Source organism: Pseudophryne corroboree, chromosome 10 (assembly GCF_028390025.1).
Source record: "Pseudophryne corroboree isolate aPseCor3 chromosome 10, aPseCor3.hap2, whole genome shotgun sequence".
Lineage (NCBI taxonomy): Eukaryota > Metazoa > Chordata > Amphibia > Anura > Myobatrachidae > Pseudophryne > Pseudophryne corroboree.
Genome location: NC_086453.1, coordinates 29698690 through 29705147, shown reverse-complemented (window position 1 = coordinate 29705147; position 6458 = coordinate 29698690). Strand labels below are relative to the sequence as shown.

General features: G+C 39.0%; 2 pseudogenes; both read right to left on the bottom strand.

Annotated features, from left to right (window-relative positions):
- Positions 1 to 356: 356 nt before the first annotated feature.
- LOC134967219 (5S ribosomal RNA) lies at positions 357 to 476 on the bottom strand (annotated as a pseudogene).
- A 4841-nt stretch (positions 477 to 5317) lies between these two features.
- On the bottom strand, positions 5318 to 5437 carry LOC134967218 (5S ribosomal RNA; annotated as a pseudogene).
- Between the last annotated feature and the right edge of the window lie 1021 nt (positions 5438 to 6458).

The window sequence follows — 6458 nt, the reverse complement described above, 5'->3', positions numbered from 1 at the left end:
TGTTTCTATTACCATCATAAAGCAACATTTGTCATTATTAAAATATTGAATTATTAGTATTAAAAAACCCATAAGCTACTATTGTATATGCTTGTAATTATAATACAGTAGTATTAATAGTACAGTAATATTTTTAAAATAATATTTTTAAAGTTTAAATGGGCTATCTCAGGTATAACTAGGGTTCGGGGGGGGGGGGGGGTTGGACCACGTGAATATATTATATATTAATTAGATATATAAAATGCTAATTAGGATCATAAAACATTTTCGTTTGTTTCAAAGGACCCTTTAAATCGTAGGGGTGCCGAGTGTTAGTAGATCGCCCACCAGGTGGCTTGATGTCCTATCGTCACTCACTACAGTACCTGATCTTCCCAGGTAGTCCCCTCCCCTGGTACTGGTCAGGCCCAATACACTGCTTAGCTTCCAAAATCGGACGGGGTTGGGCGTACCAGTGTGGTATGACTGTACATACGTGTGAGACGTCGTTACACCGGTGATCCGATCGCTCAATAACACTCGGGATCAGGTTAGCTTGATTAGTTTATTAAAATAAATGGGAGAACTAAAAATGTGAAAATGCAGGACTATATAAAAGAATGCAGGACTATATAAAAAATGAGGATACTGCACCTCACAGGAAAGGTGCAATCTCGTAACCTTCGTTAAAGCCTGTTGGTTGCAGTGTTCCCAGCTGGAAAATCCAATACATTTCGCGTCTTGAGAGCTTGTTTGCAAGATCACCACCTCTCTCACCCAGGTCCACATGTTCAATCGCCTTGAACGTAAGGTCCTCAGGATTTGAATTATGGTGTGTTGTGAAATGTCTGGAGACCGTGTGGCTTTCGACCTTATTTTTAATGTTTCTGATATGCTCCTGAATCCTTATTTTCAACGGTCTCTTAGTCTTGCCCACGTATTTCATCCCACAGGTACATTCCAACAGGTAGATCACGGACGTTGTATTGCAGTTCATGAAATGTTTAATAGTATATTCCTTTTTATTTTCCATATCACAGAAAGTTTTCCTGTTCCTATGTAAATATTTGCAAATAATACACTTCCCACATTTATAAGATCCTAGGCACTTAAGCATTGGGATCCTTTGATTAGGTTTCTCCTTTATCATGCTGGGTGCCAGGCAGTCCTTCAAATTTCTTGACTTTTTGAAAACTAGTGTTGGTTCGGGCGGTAGGATATCTTTTAATACTGTATCCATCAGAAGGATGTTCCAGTGCTTCTTTAGTGAATTCCTTATTATTCTCTCATGTTGATTAAATGTGGTGATAAACGCGACTGCATCCTTCGTTTCGTCTCTCGGTTTGTACCTCAGCAGGTCATCTCTGTTTAAACTTCTTGTCTTCTTCATTGCTTCATTCAAGATGGGCTCCGGGTATTCTTTGTCTTGGAATCTTCTCTTATATATCTCCAGTTGATCTTCACAGTCTTTTGTGCTTGTGCAGTTTCTCTTAATCCTTGAGAACTGCGAGGCCGGTATATTGCTCTTCCATTTTTCTAGATGGTTACTTCGGAAGTGCAAATAGCTGTTCGTGTCGACCTCTTTAATGAAATTCCTGGTGGTAACACATCCAAATTCCCCTGTTAAAACCAAGTCCAAGTACTCCACTGACCTACTGTTGGTGTTTGCGGTAAATGTCAAGTTCATGTTGTTATTTCCCAACACTGCTAAAAATTCATTAAAAGATTCAGAAGTGCCGTCCCAAATAATTAAAATATCGTCGATGTAACGTTTATAAAAGACCACTTTCTCATTAAAAACGACCGAATTGTAGACATGTGTTTCTTCCCAACAACCCATAAAAAGATTTGCAAAACTTGGGGCAAAAATAGTCCCCATAGCTGTGCCACAGCATTGTAAGTAAAATTGATTTAAAAACTTAAAATAGTTGTGGCTGAGGATAAAATGCATAAGTTCGCAAATAAAACTTCGGTGAATGGGAGTCAACGATGGATCTTTATCTAGGTAGTCTCTACATGCGGCGATTCCTTTTGAGTGTTCAATGCATGTGTACAAAGATTGGACATCCACCGTCGCCCAGATATATGTGTCCTTCCATTTCACTGTTTTTAGTATATTAAGTACTGATGTCGTATCTTTAAGATATGATGGCAAATCTTTCACATAATTCTTTAAAAACTTGTCTACGTATTCGGATAAATTTGAAGTCAAAGAGCCAATACCCGCCACTATAGGTCTACCGGGCGGGTTGGTCAGGGATTTATGTATTTTTGGCAGAAAGTAAAAAATGGGGGTTATGGGATTGGATTGCATGAGATATTGGTATTCTTCCTTTGTTAGCACTTCATTTCGTAAGCCGTATAGAAGTATGGTCCTCAATTCTTCCACAAATTTTACCTGAGGATCCTCCTTAAGTGGTGTGTATGAATTTCTATCTCCCAATAATCTCAATGCTTCCTTTGTATAAAGGTCATAGTCCATTACAACCAATCCCCCCCCTTTGTCAGCTTGCTTGATGATTACATTTTTATTTCTTTGTAACTTCTTCAAGGCTTCATATTCACAGTTCTTCATATTTTTTTCCCTGGGTGGTTTCAGTTCTGTATCGCACAGGTCTTTCTTTACCATATCATAAAAAAGGCTGATGTTACTCCCCTTTGACTCCAACGGATAATACTTCGATTTGGGTTTTAACCCTGATTTTGATTTTGCCTCGTAATTGCTTATTATGGCATCCTCTTTCCTCAAAAAATGTCTTTTTAGAGTCAATTTTCTCACAAACTTGTTTAAGTCGATGAAGGTCTCAAATTTGTTTAAGCTACTTGTTGGTGCAAATGATAGTCCCTTGCTCAGGAGTTGAATTTCTGGATCTGTTAAAACGTGCTGTGATAGATTGAAAATACCTTTTTCTTGTGGTTTGATCAATGTAGATTCCTTCTTTTTAGGTCTCTCCCTCCTACCGCCCCGTTTTCCTCTTCTTCTAGCTGTCGTTTTTTCATGGGTGATGCATGCCTGCTGTCCTCTCTCACAATGCCTCTTACCATGTCCTTTGTTCGTGCGCCCGTTCTCACCGATAAAAAATCCTGATCCCCTGTAGAGTCTCTTCTTTGTAAGGCTGAGAATCTATTAGCCATTCTTAAATTTGGGTTTGATGGAGAGTCTTCACTATTGGTTCTGTTTTTTCTCCCTTTATTTGGTACCATCTTCCATTGGTATCTCCCTACGTCTTTGCTGTGATTTTCTTGAGCCTTGAATCTGCTCCAGTTTTTCATACGCCCTTGGTTGTAATCATTCTTGTCCCGAAGAAATTTCTTCTCCTTCCCTTTTATGACCACCCCTTCAATATGTTCTAGTTTCTTCTTGAGTACTTTTTCGTTAATGATATAGTCCTCCTTTTCCTTATAGCTGCTCATTTCGGAGTCTTTCGCCTTTATTTCTACCTCCAGTTCTACCAAGGCATCTTTCTTTTTTCTGATGAGAAGTTTCATAAGATCTATTGAACACTTATGCAAAATGGAGTCCCATTCCTCTACAAATTCTGTGTCCGAGGTGCCAAACGTTGGTTGTTTGAGAAGTCTCAAACCTCTGGGTACTCTATTTACTGTAACATAGTGTTCTAGTCCTTTGATATCCCACCAGGTCTTTACTTCCTTGATAAGGAGTTTCTCTATGCCCCAGAACATATCATCTAGGTCCTGTGATGGTGTTGGGGCCTCTGTTGGTATATTTTCATTAAATATTTTTTGGCATAAATCATTTCTCTTAGTTGTGCGGTCATTAGTTCCAAACATTCTAGTTTGTAATGGATAGTTATCACACCAGGCTGCTAGTATAAACACACCAGGAAGCAGTTAACGTTGGAGAAAAATATATATACAGCGCCACTTGTGGGATAGATTCCAATATTCCGTTAAAATATTTTATAAAAAGAGAAAAACTGTAAAAACATTTAAAAAACACACATAACCTTTTTTAAGGTGTCTGCCACCCCCTAAAGATGCAATGCTGGTGAAGCAATGCTAAAAATTGTGGAAGAAGTGGGAGATAGGGGTACCGGCGACTTGTGTTGTTTGAAAATGTATATTAAAAGATCCTAAAATTTATCAGCCAAAAAATATATATATAAAAATATTCAAATTTATTAAGATATAAAACTTAATAGATAAAAGTACAAATTTTCAAAAAAAGTATAAAAATATATATGAATAAATATAAGGTAGGAGATAAGACTTAGCTTAAAAATAGGCAGGGGGTCAGTGCAGGGAGCCCAACGCGTTTCGTCACATATGACTTCTTCAAAGGGTAGGGACAGAATGATTCCTTAAGCCTATTTATACCCTTACATACTGGGTATGGAGTAGTGACATCACAGATGGTCATGTGATTTAATCTCAAAGTCTCACCAAAATACACACATAATGGTACTTATTAATCATCACAGCAGGCTATGGGTGTTATTTGGGGCACATCTACAGTTAAAACGAATGGTTTATATGTTTAAAAAGTATATATATAGGGTTTTTCATGAATTAATGTATTAAATAGCGGCACTTCCGCCACACTTCCGGTGACGGAGGCCGCGGGTCACATGACTTAGGGCACTTCCGCCCCACTTCCTGTATGCTTCTGCGCATGCGCCGCACTTCCTGTGTGCTTCTGCGCATGCGCCGGCGGCGGGACCCGGTCCGTGTGTTTGCGCATGCGCCGGCGGCGGGACTCGTTCTCCATGTCTGCGCATGCGCCGGCGGCGGGACCTGGTTTCGATGTCAATTCAGTTTTGTCTCCTCTGTGTTTAGTCTGTGTTTCTCTCCTCCATGGCGGCCATTTTCGTGTATATCAAGTCCATAGAGTTCAAGGCAATTGCGGTGGCCATTTTGATGTGGTTTCAGGAGACCCATATTGATTTCATTATGAGGTATCCATAGTAACGTTTCCATATGGAAAAAAAGAGATAAAAGATTTGGTAATGATCCTTATCTTGGTGTTTCTATTACCATCATAAAGCAACATTTGTCATTATTAAAATATTGAATTATTAGTATTAAAAAACCCATAAGCTACTATTGTATATGCTTGTAATTATAATACAGTAGTATTAATAGTACAGTAATATTTTTAAAATAATATTTTTAAAGTTTAAATGGGCTATCTCAGGTATAACTAGGGTTCGGGGGGGGGGGTTGGACCACGTGAATATATTATATATTAATTAGATATATAAAATGCTAATTAGGATCATAAAACATTTTCGTTTGTTTCAAAGGACCCTTTAAATCGTAGGGGTGCCGAGTGTTAGTAGATCGCCCACCAGGTGGCTTGATGTCCTATCGTCACTCACTACAGTACCTGATCTTCCCAGGTAGTCCCCTCCCCTGGTACTGGTCAGGCCCAATACACTGCTTAGCTTCCAAAATCGGACGGGGTTGGGCGTACCAGTGTGGTATGACTGTACATACGTGTGAGACGTCGTTACACCGGTGATCCGATCGCTCAATAACACTCGGGATCAGGTTAGCTTGATTAGTTTATTAAAATAAATGGGAGAACTAAAAATGTGAAAATGCAGGACTATATAAAAGAATGCAGGACTATATAAAAAATGAGGATACTGCACCTCACAGGAAAGGTGCAATCTCGTAACCTTCGTTAAAGCCTGTTGGTTGCAGTGTTCCCAGCTGGAAAATCCAATACATTTCGCGTCTTGAGAGCTTGTTTGCAAGATCACCACCTCTCTCACCCAGGTCCACATGTTCAATCGCCTTGAACGTAAGGTCCTCAGGATTTGAATTATGGTGTGTTGTGAAATGTCTGGAGACCGTGTGGCTTTCGACCTTACCCCGTCCGATTTTGGAAGCTAAGCAGTGTATTGGGCCTGACCAGTACCAGGGGAGGGGACTACCTGGGAAGATCAGGTACTGTAGTGAGTGACGATAGGACATCAAGCCACCTGGTGGGCGATCTACTAACACTCGGCACCCCTATGATTTAAAGGGTCCTTTGAAACAAACGAAAATGTTTTATGATCCTAATTAGCATTTTATATATCTAATTAATATATAATATATTCACGTGGTCCAACCCCCCCCCCCCGAACCCTAGTTATACCTGAGATAGCCCATTTAAACTTTAAAAATATTATTTTAAAAATATTACTGTACTATTAATACTACTGTATTATAATTACAAGCATATACAATAGTAGCTTATGGGTTTTTTAATACTAATAATTCAATATTTTAATAATGACAAATGTTGCTTTATGATGGTAATAGAAACACCAAGATAAGGATCATTACCAAATCTTTTATCTCTTTTTTTCCATATGGAAACGTTACTATGGATACCTCATAATGAAATCAATATGGGTCTCCTGAAACCACATCAAAATGGCCACCGCAATTGCCTTGAACTCTATGGACTTGATATACACGAAAATGGCCGCCATGGAGGAGAGAAACACAGACTAAACACAGAG